This window comes from Rissa tridactyla, chromosome 1 (genome assembly GCF_028500815.1).
Source record: "Rissa tridactyla isolate bRisTri1 chromosome 1, bRisTri1.patW.cur.20221130, whole genome shotgun sequence".
Classification (NCBI taxonomy): domain Eukaryota; kingdom Metazoa; phylum Chordata; class Aves; order Charadriiformes; family Laridae; genus Rissa; species Rissa tridactyla.
In genome coordinates this window covers 185074037-185091541 of record NC_071466.1, presented here as the reverse complement: position 1 = coordinate 185091541, position 17505 = coordinate 185074037, and the positions used below count along the sequence as shown (strand labels likewise).

Genomic DNA, 17505 nt, shown 5'->3' with positions numbered 1-17505 from the left:
AGTAAAAACCATGGCTTGGTGAAGACAAAACAGTAAAAGAGAACTGCTGTACTCATTACCTGGAGGGACCAGATACACAACCACAGTTAGAGCCAGCGACCACCTTTGTGGTACTAAATACCTGTTGGTTGATTTGGTAACCGAGTGAACCTGCATGGGCTGGGCTGTCCTGTGTTACCCACAGGGAGAAAAGAAAGTTCCCAGTAGCTACAACAACAGCCTAACCTACCACCATTTTCAGTTTATCAGCGTGCAGAGGCAAAAATTTAAATGGAGAATAAGGTAGAAAATTGCATAACCTTTGAAATCTGTATGGTACAGAACTTCAAGACTCTAAATATATTCAATGTGAAGCTAGTGTACGCTAGCCAAAAGACTATAGGAGAGAAGAATTGTCTTTATAATATAACTGAGTCATCGTTATCTTATCTCAGTTATAAATGGCCAAAGAGGTGTCAAATTCAGTATGTCTATCCTGAATTACGTTTGTCGTCATCTTCTTACATTCTTTCTCATCTTGCAGCAGAAAAACGGGGTGCATCACTTATGAGCTGCTTGTGTTACCCCGTGAGACAACTGAACACAAGTCAAATACTGTAACTTTGAAAAAAGCCCATCCCCTGCCAGCTGCTTATATTGTGACACCAAAACTCTGGAATCACTACAAAAATATTGACTACATCTCTGTCTCTCTTACAGCGGAAGAAAAACAGGTGGACAGAAAGTAATGAAGTCATACGGGTTGGTGCATCCTTGAGCTGTGTCTTCTAACCTTGTAGTGGCTCAGAGCTAAGTTCTGTTATTGGCAGGAGAAAAATACTGTAATCACACAGATGGTGAGACTCACCTGGCTGAAGGGAGAGATGGTGGAAGAAAATAGAAACTACATCAGTTCCTTTATCTGAGAGGAGCCTTAGAAATCCTCTGCTAATTTTGTCACATTTTTCCCATTATATTCAGTTTCTTTAAGTAGTTTGGAAATATGTGTTACTTTTCCCAAAACAACAGGTAGGCATCTTGAACTACTTATTCTCAATACCTCCATGAGATCCTTTTACCCCTGAGTGACAAACACCAGAACTCGCCCAACTTAAGTTGTTTGCCTTAGCTCAAAGGGGCTTTTACATCGATTTAAGCCGAAGCAAATCTGTGCTCTTCATTCTGCTATAGCTCGGTTTCTTTCAGAGCTCATTATAAACCTTTAGAGAGTTCAAATACTTCTACAGCACTCTACACTGAAGCTCAGTTTGAAATTGCAACTGCTGAGTCACAGAAATTAGAGGGAGCAGTAACTTACTACATCGTTTATTTCTTAGCCTTACAACAAATTAGTCCCAAGAGATGCTCTTCCTACTTTTTCCAATGAGGAATTATTTTATAATCAACAAAGAGTTCATTAGCAGGAAGTTTTTCCTGACATCCAGCCAAATAATTATTTGTGATTTTTTTTTCCATCTTAATGTAATCATATCAGTCTGAGTGCCCTAAAATCACCCTGTAATGCTGATAAGAAAGCTCTGAGTCAGGGAACAGTGGTTTTGAAAGGGAAAAGTAGATTAGACTGTCTTATTAATTACAAGGAATGAACTGGTGATTAAGGTCCTTGTTTTCCCAAAGCTTAAGCACCTGTGAGAAAGCAACAGAACTATTTATGTGGTTCAGCTGCTTCCCCCCCCTTTTTTTTAAACATATTGTCTCTAAAAGCATCTGATTACTGACACAAAAAATACTGCCTGCTTTGTTGTACTTACACGTTAATTTGGGACTTGCACAGCTTAGTATTTTCCCAAAATATTAGTTGTAATACAGCATAGTCTCCATCTGTTCTGAAATAAGCAACATGGATTCTAATACCCTCCCATCTGTACGTATATTTTTAGTCACACATTCAGGTTTGTAATCTCTCTGCTCCAGTCTACATTCCTGGCATGAAGCATAGAACTTGTTGTTTGTTCGGAAATTTTACATTATGCTTGTGTGTGCATGTGTCTGTATTTCGAGTTCTTCTCTTAACTCTGGGGAAAGGATTTAAAATCTTTTTGTCTGCGATAAGACATTTCCTATTTCTTTTAAATTTTCAAAAGTTTGTGTTCTTGAATTGTGAGTCATGTAGTTCCTAGTCGCTGTCAGGAAAACAACATAGGATAGATAAATGAGAGGAAAGGGAAACCTGAGCTGGAACACCTCTGGGCAAGTTGTATTGGTAAGTACTTTCTAAACATAGACCAAGTTATTTTCTTTTCACTTTACTGTGCTCATGACTTATTTACGAGGGATTGGAAGACAAGCCTAAGTCTCAGAGTGATTGACAGATGACCAAAGGGAGAAAACAAAATTCTAGGTGCAGCCCTTAGTTGTGTTTTTTGTGCAAGTGGTGCAGAATGAGGGAACAGTAAACCAAATTAGGTAACTACACACGGAGTGAAAGAAGACAACTATTTTCTCTGAGTAAAGAAAACATAGCCACAGGAGAAACACAGCTTGCGTTCAGAGTTCTTAAGTGTTTGCATTGCCCATGCTCATTTTGGTGAAACTATTTCCATGCCGAACAACCACCTACTTAAGAAACAGGGGGAAATAGATATCCCAACAGCAGAGATATTAAGTGTAAGTGGTACGCTCTGTAAGTGACACAGAGCTGTTTCTCAGGGAATGTGCCTGAGCTTCCCAGTTCCTGGGTGCAGGTGTGCTTGCTGGACTTACAGAATGAAAACATGGGTGCATGGACAGAGAAGCGATACAGAGGTCTCCAGTCTGGATGACTAGGGGAGTGTGAGGCCTCCTGTGGAGCACACTGACGTTCAGCTTGGCTGCAGCTACCACCTCTCTTCAGTGCAGTGGACACGTATGAACCAGAAGGCTGGGCTCTGAGGACCTGAGCTGTAAGGAAGCCTTTCAGCACTCTGCAGAAGATATTTTGGTGGTTTTGGACAAGTCACACAGTCTTTGTGCTTCAGGTTCCCATCTCCTTATTTCAGAGAGGCAATGTAAAGATACACACTGAGGATTACCTTGCGCTTATGTGAGGACTTCAGTTCCTGAAGGTGTAGAGGTCATCATTCCCTATTAGAAGATCCCAGCAAGGCCATCTTCACCAGAATTCTGTCCCTGGTGCCAGCTCACGACACATCCTTTTGAGAAAGGAGCATGACACTGGGTAATAAAGAAAAAACTTCCCATGAAGGTAGCTGTTCTTTCCACACAAATTCTTTACATCCTGAGACATAAGCCCTTCTATCCCTTTATTAAAAATCTTTCACAAGCATCTTGGAAAGCTCTTGGCACCAGAATCATTGGCTAATCCTTTCCCGGCTTCCTGCCCCAGTCTGTTAAGGCAGCTATGTTCCTTTGACAAAGAATTCTAGCACTAAATAATGTATTAAAAAATAAAAATATTTCTCTTTGTCCACTGTAATCTGTAGCATTCCACTGGAGTTCTCCAAGTCTTTATATTATAAATACGAGCAAGAAGGAAAGTCTGGTTCACTTTTTATCTAACTACTGCTTATTTTTAATGCCTCTGTTAAATTCTTTCTAAAGAAAGCGCGCTCAGTTTTTTGCATTTTACCTTCCCACAGAGGCATTTTTCATCTTTGATTCCTCTTATAGTCCCTCTCCACACTTCATGGGTAATCAGTAACTTCTGAGGTGAGGTTGACAGGTGCTAGCACAGTGTTGCAGACATGCTAGTCCAATGAATGCAGAGCGGCGTGTGAATACATTTTTGAGTTATTTTGCATTTTATTCCCTTAACATTCTTGTGTTTCCATTGCAACTGCTTTGTTAAGGTTTCCAGCAGAGTGTTGCAGGTGTGCTGAAGCTTGAAAACTACTAGGAAACCATGTCTGAAGAAGCTGTGTAGTGAGTTTAGTAGAACATAAATTATTTTACTTTTAGAAACAAAGAAATCTAGAAACACCAGACCATTGACCAGACCACGTTCTCTCCGATAACAGATATTACTAGATATTTTGGACAAGGATTCTTGAAGGGAAAAGAAACAGAAAGTCAAAGGGAGAACTTCCATTTACTTTAGTGGTGTCTGAACCAGAAATTCAAACAGTGGACATTATTAAAAAAAATATAATAACTATCTAGTAATTATTTCTCCTACTTCTAAATTTTCTTTTTACTTTGATTTAGCATTTGAATAGTTTTAGTTTTAAATGCCATGATCAGCTTTGAGAAGTGCAAAATAAAACCATAGCATTTGTAGGTCTCCAATTAGAATAATTACCTCAACAGCTTTTTGCAAAACTAAGGAAACTAGGGTCCTAGAAAAAGTAGGAAACAATACAGAATAAGATTGTAAGCAGATGGAGTAATTTTACTTGCAGCATACTCTGGATGAAGTACTTGAAGCACTGTGACAATAACAATACGTTGCTATATGTACTGACCAGGCATGTTGTGATTTAATGGATGACTTCAAAAGAAAATGTCACAGGCAGGTTGAAATGTCAATTAATGCAACATTTCCTAATATCCCACAGATTCATTTCTTCCCCTGTGAGTGTTAGAGAAATGGAAAATGTTGCACATTTAATCCACTCTCCACTAATTTAATCCTTTTGGGCTCTTCGCGGTACATTTTATTCCATCTTGGTCATTTAGAAACAATGTTCTACCAGAGTACAGGGGAAAATGGACTTACAGATGAACTGATAATTTAGCATGACAGCATGTGGGAGGAAAAGTGAATTCAGGTTGCAGTCCTGCTTTGTTCAAGTTTTGTTCAGGGGAGGAGTGAAGTGTGGTGAGAGGTGGAGAACAGCTGCCACCATCGATGCTGAAGGCACTGGGGAACCGCAGCCCTGAGACCTCCACCCAGTAATTCAGGTATTTTCAGTGGTCTGGCCACCACCTATTTTTCTCAGCCACGTCTCATTCAAGAAAGGAGGCTGAGGCACTTGGAGATTCCTTCCCTGAATGCCCACAAGAGGTAGGCTGAACTGGTTTAACTGTGGTCTGAGGCGATGCTCAAGAGAGATTTGGGGATTGCTCCCTATACTGTATAATAATAGTGGGCCTGTCTATACAGGAAATTATTCAGAAAAAGCTATTGTAGTAGTGCAAATTCATACTCGGCATAAATCTGCTTTAACTTTCAAGTCTGAGCGAGCCCTTATGCTTTATTATGTATGTAAAGGTGATAATTGGTGTGAAATCAGCAAAGAGAAGTAAAAAGAAAAACAAGAAAAAAAGGAAACTAGGCTTTGAAAAGGAGATACATTTAAAGATACAGTTGTTTTATTCCAGTGGGAGACCTGAGCTGCTGATTCACACTTCAAGTGTGAGGACCAGCATGATGCCATGCTTGGCAAAGGTAAGTGTAACCAGAGGCAATATTGCTGTCCTACCGCAGTGCTGGTCTCCTCTCAGCTATTTAACAAATAAAATTTAACATGAGCAAAGCACTGTGCTCATGCAGCTAGACTGCTTCCAGGGGCGAGGTATCTTTGCTTGACATGCTGTTGTGTTGTATAGATGTACTGTCATCGGCAGCTTGCTAAAGTCAGCATCCTCTCTGCAGCATCGCCAAGTCATGAAATCAGGCTTGCAGGAGAGAGGGCACCAACTTTAAATGAGGTTATGTCTACCAAATCTTTGTGTCTCAACAGTCTCTAATGGTTACTGAGCAGTAACAGCACTGGTTAGCTGAAGATATTTCTGTGTTCATGTCTAACCCTTCCCCTTCGCAGTGTCCACAACTGGGCTTTTGGGGTCTCCTCAGGCACCTGCCCCTCAGTACCCTGTACCCCCCTGAAAGGGGTACAGTCTACAAACTAAGCTGCAGCACAAACATGACCTCTCTTTTTATCTCTCGGCCTGTGTGCGTGCTCTAAAATCTCTTCTGAAACTGGACAATAATATGGCATGGCATTTTCCTTGGTTAAAAAAAGACCTGAAATTATCTGCACTAGATGTTTATAAGCAAGACAGCAGCAGTAAATTGCTCTGCTGCCAATCGTGATTTTATTGCGAGTCCTACCTAGAAGCTGCTTTTCTCTGGGACTCTAAGAGGTCTGCGGAAATCTCAGATTTTACACAAAAATAGGTTTCTAGCTGGGATCTAAAGAAAATTTTATACAGAAGAAGCTATAAAGAAGGTTGAAGACCAGAAGTTAGGCAAAAAGAAACACATACTGGCTTTGCTATACTGTCAAGATTTTAACAAAAATCTTATGATTATGCAGCGGAAGATATTTACTCCAGATTTCAAACATGCTGGGTTAGCAATACTGAAATTGCCTCCATGGGAACTACCTCAGGCTCACTGGGTATTTTTAGGTCTTCTTCCTACTATTTTCCAAGTTTCAGGTATTTAAAGAGAGCTATCCAATTTTCTTGGAAAACAGCATGGCGCTTTTAAGGGAAAACATTTAAGCAACCTCTTACTTTACTGCTGAATATGGTTTTGGGGTTCAGCTGCAGCCTCTTTTGCAAAGCCTGAGACATTTGAGGGGACACAGTGCTGGCCTGCTGCAGCACCCTTCCAGGGCTGGGGTGACTGAGTGCTGCTTCCCTGGCTGTAGTGCAGCCTTATGGCTCCATTCACACGCTGGGGCATCTTCATGCACGGCGGTAAGATGTTCAAAGTGCCCACTGACCTGCTTCGCAGGTACTGGAGTTATAGAATAAGATAGGAGCTAGAAAAGTGTGCTGTAAGTATCCTGCAAAAAAGTCACTGCACTTAAGCAGAATAAGACGGAAGCCAATTTTATTTCACAAGCTTTTACAGATCATACAGTTTTACAGACTTGCCATATCTGTGACAGTCTGAGAATGCTTTTCCCCTTGATAAGAGGAGTTCTGGATTTACATTGGGACCACAACTGGCCTCTGGATCTAGAAAATTGACGTCAATGTGCAACGTCCAGTTTAGTTCTGCTTCATGGAAGAAAAGTTGAGTGAAAGAGCAAAGCAAGGACATGGGCTAATGCAGATTTTCAATTCTACTCGAAGTGATGGAGAAACTCTGCTTATGCCTGGTGCTTTGGTTCAACAGGGGTAAGAAATGTTGCTGTCTTTTTGAAAGACTTAATTGCCATTCCTCTTTCGTAATTTCCCCTCTCCCAAGCCACTAGAGGGCCCCGAAGTCCACCGTAACACATTGGCTTGGCAAATTGGCATTTTTGAAAAGACTAAACAAAAGTGAATGTGCTCGCCAAAATTCTCGCACTTTTGGGGTTTGCTCTTACTGATGCAATGTGTAGGGTGAATAAAATCACAACAAAATAAGGATGTGGGCAAGAATATACCTTGAAGTGTAGCGTCACCAAGTACCTTCCACCCTCTAAAGAAGAGCATGGCTTTTTGGGGTTTGGTGGGGGTGGTATCTCCTCAGGAGTACCTGTGTTTCACCCATGTCCTTTCTATTTTACCAGTCAGACATATATGTAGTAGACTCCCTGTGCATGCACAGGAGGAATGTGATTTCATACCACGCCCTGTGAAGACATTTGCCTTGTGTTAAGCCTTACCTCAGCCCTTACCTCCATAGCTTGTCTTTTGGTTGTGGAGGAGTGAAGTAGCTCGATTCCTCTTATGGTTGAGCGTGAGGTATGGACAGGGTTAATACTTTAAAAAAACAGTAAAAGGCTCCTTTAGAGCCATGTTTCTTTTTCCTTGTACAGCAGAACGCGGCAGGTGGGCACGTTGTTCTGCTCTGTATTTGTGGAAAGAAAAAGTGGATGTGTGTGAGCAGGCAACTTCTGTGCCTTTGGTCATCCAGCCAGAACAGCACTTCCTTGTACTCCATCTCCTCACAGCCCAGAGTAACACCCGAGCCTTTGAACATATTCAGAAACATGCAAAGTTTAAAAATAACTCCAGAGAGTTTTCTTTTTTGTTCCTCTCCCCATTTGTTTTTCCACAACCCCTCTATTAAATAGACCTGCCATCCCACGTGTGTGCGTCTCTCTGAGACATTTAGATAGAAAGGTGTAAAACGATGTCGAACTTTTGGCAGCCCTTTCAGGACTGAAACTGAAAGCTGGATCATAAGAAGAGAGAGTTTGTCATTGAGACCAACCATTCACTCACTCCTAGCCTGTAAGAGTCTGAAGTGTTGGGCACTGAAACCTGAAAACATCACCGTGAGTTTTATGGCTTTTGCTGAAACGTATATAATTTGATGAACGATAGTTAGAGCAGCTGACTCCACAATCCAAAGAGGGCAAAATGGGTTCCAATAATAAAACGTGCAAATTGCCAGAAACCTTCCTAAAATACTTTGGCTGTGACATAAAAGGAAACATACTGCAGTGTAGACTGGCTTTACTGGCATTTGCTTGAAATGACCTGCATAACACCAGTGGCCCTTTCATCCCAGAGTAACGAGAAGCTGTTCAAAGTGACCTTTGTCATCTACTTAACGCACTGTGCTTACACAGCCCCATCTTTTGGAGGGCTGTCACTGGATGATACAAATGAGGAATAAACTGTGTATTTTCCCTCAGGGTTAATTTTGCCTTTCCAGAACCAAATTATACATTCGCCTAAGAAATAATGTTTCAGACAAATGTATGGCTGCCGGGCTAGTGATAGCGATTAGTGATAATGGATGAATGAATGCTAAAGAATGAATGTCCCCTCCCGTTCTTTTGTAAGCAAATCTTTTCCTCATTAGCAGTGATATGGGAGATAATAATGCACATGTGAGTAACGACCACATTGTTTTTTGTATACAAATGCTTGTTAACTCTCCAGCAAGAGAGAATAGGTGGGATAAATCTCAGATAACTTTTTAGGATCTGATTTAGTCACCTGGATTCCTTCTATGGTAATAAAAGGGAAAAAAAGGCACTTCAAAGAAATTATTCACTTCATCTTAATCTGGATGACTAAAATACATTATGTAGCTCATACCTGAGAAGTATGCATTCCACTCCTTTAATTACAAAGGAAGTCTAGATGACTACATGGGTTGCATATCATATACATCTAGCTTTTGTCAAGATAACCCACCTGCCCCGTCGGTGTGGTCACGCAAATCTCACATTTGTTTGTGCTAAATTGCCAGGTACGATCTCTGCGCTGCATGTGTGGTAGCTGCAGCACTCGAGAGAGGAAAAGCAACACAGCAGGCAGCTGCCGACACAAACAGGAGCTGGAGAGAAACTGCAGGAAACTCCCAGGAATGATTGGGTAGAGTTCAGTTGTTCCAAAAGAGGTGCCTTTACCAGTTTGGGACTCTTTGGAGATGCAGGAGCACATCAGCCTCCTGCGGCCATGGGATCTCTGGAGGAACTGTGTGGGCAGGTGTAGCCAAGCTGCTGCCTGAGAAAAGCCTGTCTGGAGGGCTTTGGGGCACAGGTAACACACTTCCATGTCCTGAGCATCTTCACGGACTGCCTTTTGGGGCCCTTCTCAACCCCATCTGCCAGCATCCCTCCAGGAGCGATGAGGGTGCTCTGCCCAGCTGCCTGAGCTGAGACACAGGGCACACAAGGACGGTGACACAGGAGGAGATTGGAAGGATGGAGAAAGAGGTTCTGGTAAATCATTTAAAATATACTATCACTCTTCAGGGAGCAGCTTAATCCACTGTCTGCTTTTGTTGGTTAGTCTCCTACTGCACTATTTTATTTGTTTTATGGGTGAATGTTCTTTTCTCAAAATAATAAAGCTTTCCTGTTAAGGAGTGGTTTGAATTAGCAGCAATACTGAACAATTATTTTTTTTTTAAGAGGGCATAAATGGAATTATAAAATGCTCTGTAGTATTTTAATTCCTTCTGGATTTCTTTCATAAGCATATTTTGGGTCTTGAGGGATGTTCATACCAAACATGTGGCCTAGTTCCAAGTACCTTTCTTCTTAAACCCTTGTGTTTTGGGGCATAGCCAGATAGGATGACAGAATATCTATTATTTTTATAGTTCATATGTTGGGTTGACAGCATGAAAAATGTTTTATCCTTGCGAGAATATTAAACATTCCTGTCTAATTTAAAAAAGGGATTGTCTAAAGCGCTTGCTTGCTGTAAGCTTCTATATGCTTTTGGGATGCTCTTACTGTTCTTTGGGAACTGTTGTGTATTCTTTTGCAACCAGCTCTCATCATTTAGGAAGTCATTTTGCCATTTCAATTGGAAGTGATTTACAAACTCCTAAAAACTCTCTGTGCATTAATGGGATGGGGAGAGGAAGGTGTTCTTGCACTGACGTATTATATACAATATAAAATATCCCTGGGCAAGATACTGCAGTTTAGTGTCTGATTGTATGGCTCATCCAATATTGGATGAGTAGCAAGATTTCCTTTCAAGTAATGGGTGTCTGTTAAGTTTTGTTGTGTTTGTTGTTTTTTTTTTTTTAATAATGGCACTGAGTTCAGTAAAAAAAGAGGGGAAGCTCACTTAATAAAAAAATAATAATCGCATTCTCAGAAAAGAGAAAGTTTTCTGAAACAGTAGTGAAGTTTATCTCACTCTCCTTCAAGCTAGTGAATGATAACATATTCAGCTGGAGAAAGTTATCTTTAGAAACATGATATCATCACAGCTAAATCTTGTTGATTGATCCCATGCAGTACGCAGGACACTTGTGGCAGCCTCATACAAGTTACTCTCTCCTTGAACTTCAGATCCACTTTACATAGTTTTTGATGATTTCTCTCATTGACACTGTCTCCAGCACTGGTGAGACATATCTCGAGTACTGGGTCCAGTTCTAGGCTCCCAAGTACAAGACAGACAGGGACATATGGAAGCCAAATCCAGCAAAGGAGCATGAACGGATGGGAGCATCTGACACAGGAGGACAGGCTGGGAGAGCTGAGACTGTTAAGCCTCAAGATAAGATGTCTCCAGGGGCATCTATCAATGTGTATAAATACGTGATGGGTGAGAGTGAAGAAGAGGGGGCCAGACTAATCTCTGAGGTGCCCAGTGACAGGGTCAGAGGCAATGGTCACAAACTGAAACACAGGAGGTTCCCTCTGAACACAAGAAAACACGTCTCTACTGGGAGTGTGGTTGAACTCTGGCACAGGCTGCCTAGAGATGTTGTGGAGTCTGCATCCTTGGAGATATTCAAAAGCTGTCTGGACACAGTCCTGGGCAGCTGGCTATAGGTGACCCTGCTTGAGCTGGGGGGGTTGCACTAGATCATCTCCAGCCTTTGCCCTTCTGTGTTTCTGCCACAGTTTCTCCTATTGGACATGACATGATCCAGGACAGGCTCTGGCTGAGCAGCCTTTGTGCTGCTGTAGTTTATGTGCAGACATGAGGTTTGAAACAGGTTTTATGTTGAATTACAGATTTTGTCATTTCATTTAAATAGAGCCAAAGACCAGAATGGACAGAACAGAGATCCAATCTGACTCCCTGTACATTAAAAGCCATGATGCATAGTTCAAATGAATTCATAGTAAAATAGGATCTTTGGAATTTGTGTAGTCTGTCTTTTTGTCCCTAGGCAGAGTCAATTGTACCTAAATCGTTCCTGGCAATGTTTCCAATGGTTAATGATCCTTACTATTAGAAAAAGTTTCATGATAACTAAGTGAAACTTCAGTGACAGTTGCCCCTAGAATCCCATTAATGTGTCTTCTCGCCACGGTAGTCACTGAGTAGAGTTTATTCACTTTCTCTCTCTAGAGTCACGCACTTTGCAAGACTGCTGCCATTCCCTCCTCAGGCTTGCCTTCTCCAGGCTGAACAACCCCTCCAAGTCCTTCAACCTTTTCTCGCTAAAGACACAGAAATAAAAATCACTCGTGACTTTGCATCCAAAGAGTGCAACATGCCCGGAGGTTGTCTGCCTAGTCTACATGCTACCAAATGAACTACCCAGAGCTCTCAGACTGACCCCTAAAAACAGCCCCTGGTGTTGTGTGGCACGCACTGAAGCAAATGAGCTGGCAAACCCACTTAGAAGCTTTTGGAACATTATATCAAGACTAAAAGCAGTGATTAGGTCAAAACATATGTACCCAAACGAAACAGTAGTTCCCACAAAGGAAGATTGGCAGTGGGTGTCCAGTCCGTGGTGTCCCTGGGTTCCCCGCGTCATCAGGTGGTACCTGAGCCTTGGGATGGCAGTGCACTGCAGGTTCCCAACTGAAATGCTTTGACACCTTCCCATGTGGAGGAACCCATCTCCCCCCATTAGTTACAGTGGGAACATGGGGTGAGTTGCCTCCTGCTCCAGGCATTCAACTGCGTTCCCAGAGCTCAGGGGAGATCTCCCCTGAGGGGCATGGCTGAAACGCACTCGCCCAGAGGATATGATGAGGTGAACCAAGGCCACGGAGCACTTTAAAGCCCTACAGTCACCAAAGTCATGCCCTTCTCAGCCCTGATGGGAGAGGAAACTGCACTAGCCAAGCTCTTGAGGCATTTTCTTTGCTACCTCAGAGCACCAGGTGAACCTTTGCCTCCAATTGCCACCAGCTGCCTGAAGAAAATAGGAGAAAGCAAATAGACAAATACAAGAAAAAAAGAAAAGAGAGCAGAGGAAAAAATATGTGAGGAGGATCCTCCCTGCCCCATGCCCTCTCCTCCTGGCCCAGTCAGGCAGTAAAGGCCTTGAAAGATGAATTTTACTTCTGTATTTATTCCAATACAAAGCTGAAGGAGTTATGGATGCACTAAATTCAACACAAGCAATTCCACTCTCCCCCAGGGACAGTAATATTTACACACAGACAACTTAAAAAATAAGAAGAGATAAGTCTTATATGCCGAGTTAATGAAATCTGTAGCTTCTGTAAAGATAATAGGGCTATAGACAATAAACCAAGAAAACCGCTAAGAATTTGCAATCACAAGAAAGTTGCTGCTATGGGGAGTAATGAGGAACGAGAGTCTGCTCTTATTAAAGTCTTAGCAAGGGTTTTTTCTCAGTCATTTAACTTTGAAAATACCTTGAGAAATAAGCTACGGCATGTTCTGACATCAAAATTCTGCAAAATGGATACAAATTCACAACACTTTTCAGTGTCACTGAATCTGTATTTTTATTCAAGCGGTCTCATTGAAAAAAAAACAGACAAAAGAGATATCAGGCCCAAAGTACTGAAGTGGATAAAATAATTTAAATGCAAAGTGTAGTCTGTTAAAAGTAGAGCACACATTTATATGTTCAGAAAGGTACTGATGCTTTCAATCTCTCGCATATTACTGAAGGATGCACTATTTCATTCAAAATGCTGTAGTCTAATTCATTTTTTAAACTCCATTGATTTTAATAGGATATTGCTGTTGTAACCAGGTGCAAAATTAGAAAAAAAAAATTAATGCAGGCGTTTGCTCTTACAAACCTCTTTCAGATGTCCTTGATTATGCTTTAATGTGATCTTTGAAATCACGTCCCAAGCCTTCCCTGTGGAGCCCACAGGGTTATTCCCAAGCTCCTTAGAAAACACTGTTTCTGGGCGTTTCTTGAAGCAGGCTCTTTTGGCGGTCTGCAAAGTTTGCATTTCTCGGGCTAGCAAGCAGGTTGCCTGCACCCATAGATGTCTGTGGCTACAAAAGCAGGACAGGCTTCATGGCAGAAAGTCTAAGTTTTAAGTAGAACTTCTTAGTGTCTGCTCTGACCCCTCATTATGAGACCTGACAATATAGATGCAAGATCACCTAGGAAAGCAAAAGACAATTAGACTTGGTAGTCCAACAGAGTGAAAATTATTAGAGACAGGTAAAGATTTTGATCTATATTTCAGATGCGTGGGGTTTAAAGTTCTCTCTGGCAGAATGTCCGTTGTAATACATTTATAACTTGAGAAAAAAAGCATAGTATAATTTTTCAGTAGTTTGAAGAATGAGGCGTTGGGGAAAAATGTTTCTCCTAGAAGAGAAAAAACAAAAGGCTTCTGTCACAAACCATGGACTTTTCAAACCACAGTGGCTTCTCTTGCAGGAACTGATGATATCAGTGCTCTAGCATAAAAACATATTTCGGACTAGCATCAGCTTAGCTGTGATTTCTTTTATCACCGTCTTACAAAAAAACAGTGCTAAGTGAAGGTTAGAAAACAATTTTAATCAGATTTTTTTTTTATAAGGTTATTGAGCCCCTACTTCTTATTTTGTGTCAATATCTACCCTCTGCTTCTCTCAACAGCCAGGAGCTAGAAGAGATCAGCAAAGAATAGATCTGGAAAAATAAGCATTTGTACAGATATGAGTATAAAAACAGAGTTATAGGACACGTTTTGAATGAAAAATGTGGAAAAATGGCTTGGGGAAAAAAGTAAAACTAAAAAGATGCCGAGATATTTAGTGAGCTTTTGTTATTTTGCAGATTTGAAATAATAATCAAACCATTTGTCACAAGGGTTCATTTCAACATTTTTCAAAGTAAAAAGCTTCACTTTCCAAACTGTCCTTCGATTTCATCAAAATCACGACATTGTTTTAAATAGGCAGTGCTGAAAACACATTGATTTATGATGTTTATGTAAAAAAAAGAAAATATCCTGTTCAGCTAGAAATAATTCAACCCCTTGATTCTGCAACATTTTCAAAAGTTTCCGTTTTTAATCCAGCCAGAAAATACTATATTTTGTAGTTGCTAATGAATCAAAAAAGTAAAATTGCTATTTTCTTAGCTGCTCATGATAGGTGGTAGCACTTCATATCTCCATGAAGAATCAAGCAGGCTACACTCAGACTAATAACTGGGAAGAGGAAAAGGCACAGAAAACTTCATCATAAACCCTGCTAGTAATCAAATGTGTGGTAGGAAAAACACTCGCACTGATTTTGAAGGTAACATAAACAAAGGAGAAGTAGCAATGATCCACTGGTACAGCTGTAACATAAGCAGTCCTGTCTTCTTTGAGGAAAAAAAAATAGTTGAAGTTTTTACCAGCAATTGATAACTTTCCCTAAGAAGGTGGTTAGCAGTTTTATCTTGAAGTTTTGGTTTAATTACCTTCATTTGTTTTAGTAGTGATAAAAAAAAAAAAAAAGAAAGAAAGAAAATCCCCTGAGATGAGGAAAGCATCACCGGGAGAGGAAGGACAGTCAGTCATCTTTTCCAGCTTCTGCAGGATTTAGAGGGAAAAAAAAAAACAACAAAATTTTATGGAAAAATCCTCAATTTTATGAAAATGCTTTCTGAAAGATATGTATTTTTTTTCAACGCTTTTCCTTCATCTAGAGCATCATCCCGATTTGAGGAATTGCACTAGTCCCTCTTGGTGTAGTGGGGCTTGCAGGCACTCCTGCCCCTTATTCAACCATGGAGCAGAAACTCAACCAGCAGAGCCCCTGTTTCAGGAAATAGTGGGTTTGACCCTGCTCTGATGTTCCCCAGGTTGAGTCCTGGAGACAACTGGTAGCTGCAAGGCAGAGCATGTACTTTGCATGTGGTCTGGGGGTCTATATCACCTGAACAGACTTCAATGAAAGAGTGATGTTAAGAATGCACAGTGCTTTGTGAGAAATGAGCAGTTCTCTGTAATTAGTATTATTTATTTTTTTAACTTTTCAGAATATGGTCTTGTCTTTTTTGTACACCTAATTGTCTGCCTTGTGTTCTCAGTCCCTCATTGTTTTATCATTATCATTGATTTTTTATCACTGACATACAATCAAACGTACCACTTGCCACAGATTTCTGGCTCATCTCTTGACGATAAATCCTTGCCTTGCCCCATACTTTTCCATGGTGGGGAAGCACCTGAAGCTAGAAGTGGGTTGTGACGGTCCCCGCTACAGCCTAGGGCTGATACCATCCCCATGGGGTGCCACCTCTGCGGATGGCACTGCACAGATGTCAGACAGCAGCGGTGGAAGGAGGGTTCCTCTAAGTCTTGTTCTGTGCTCATAAAAATATGGAGCAGTGGAGTAACTGGGGTGATTTGATGGGATTCCCCCCCCCACCACCACCAAATCTAGGAGGGGTGATGAAGAGGGAAATGAAGGAGCAGCACTCCTAGAGCTCCTCCTGTGCTTTTCCTCTCCTCAGTGCTGGGAGCTGGAGTTGCAGGAAGAAAAGCTGCTCTAAGAGATCTTTGATCAGTACCTAGAAACTTGTTTGACAGATGCAATTAAATCTAAAAATGAAGGTAGCAGATTCTGAAAGCAGTAGGACCGATCTAGTTTAAAGAGATTTGACAAAATTATGCAACGCATGGTACAAGAATAGCACTTCTATTCAACTCTATAGAAGAATAACAAGACATCTTACTGTGAAATTGAAAAAAAAAATTTTAAAACTGATAAAAGAAAATGTGTTGTTACTCAGCACGCTGTTAGCCTGGAACTCCTCACAATTCCTATCACAGGCATCTTTTGGCTGGGCTGACAATGACTTGCTGGAATACTGAGACAGCTGATGGTAAAACGCTGAAATAAAATCATCACTTAAATGTGCATAGACACACACACAAATATTAAATCATATATTCTTGTCTTTTATGATATCCTTATTAACAAAGGTAAGTCGATATTGCTTTCAATGAAATATAAAAGAAATCAATGAGATGCTGCCCTTCAATGCAGTGAGTCTTTGTGTGAGATGCTTGCAAAAATAGTTATTTTTCCATTCTGCTCTAATTTCAGGCCTGTTGCTTAAAATATATGTCCAAACAATTGGACAAGATGGCTCAAAACCACATCCCTAGCATTTTAGATGACAATAATAAACTCTTACAATAACAATAGACTTTATTATTTCCTTTTCTGTGCAAGAGGCATATAATGTTATACTTGTATTTCACATTTCTAGTCTTCTATATTCAAACTTTTTACTTTATTCAGGGTTTCTATTTTGTATGTAAAGGTTGTTTACAAAATTTTTAGAGTGGAGGAAGCAGAAACTCCAACTACCTTGGCTTTCCCATGGTTAAAGCAGTCTGTAGGAGTGTCAAATCCACAACACTGTTCATTTCCACCAATTTTTGTTTTACACTTGTGTCTCTCTGCCGTTCCCCATGTTTATCTGAGATGTCTGAACAAGACACATTGGCAACCATCTGCCATCGATTTTATTCTCGTTGCACTGCACTAATAGCAAAGTTGTTTATCTTTGAGGGCTTTATTCAATAAAAAAATTTGTCTAGCCGTGATTGCGTGTGGGGTGGCTGTCTCTGCTGCTGAAAAGAGCTCATAGAAACAGCTTGGGTTTCCATCTAGCATAATGAAACTAAACTCCACGTCCAGCTGACTTGTGAGCCACGTGTGGTAGCTGCATGTTTGTTGGCGGAGTGTGGAAAATAAGGATAAATGGCTTTTCTGCTGTCAGTGGGCAATGGGATGAAATTAAGGTGCAGAGCCACAGCTGAGCTCCAACCCTGGTGCTCACCACGGCTCCTGTGCGTGCAGCTGAAGGTGCAGGGGCTTGAACAGCATGGGGACATTGCTGGGAGGGAACGGCAAAGGATCACCTCCAGTTTGGCTGCCCTGCTGCCCAACCTCCAGGTTTGGAGGTGGCCAGAAATGTTCCACTACATCCTCAGAGAAAAAAAGCTTTTTGCTTCCAATCTCTCAAGTGCCCTGTTTTAGGAAGTAGATCAAGTGCTAGTTTGGAATATTGACTTTTTGAAAGTA

At 41.0% G+C, this 17505-nt stretch overlaps 1 long non-coding RNA gene across 2 annotated transcripts; it reads left to right on the top strand.

Moving 5' to 3' along the window:
- The first annotated feature begins 560 nt into the window (after positions 1-560).
- On the top strand, positions 561-9943 carry LOC128912522 (uncharacterized). Of its 2 annotated transcripts, XR_008467657.1 has the most exons (4): positions 561-741; positions 4730-7011; positions 7973-8099; positions 9026-9943. It is a non-coding gene; the product is annotated as an uncharacterized LOC128912522 (long non-coding RNA). The 2 variants fall into 2 exon arrangements; XR_008467656.1 differs by having other exon boundaries at positions 7973-9943.
- Positions 9944-17505: the final 7562 nt, after the last annotated feature.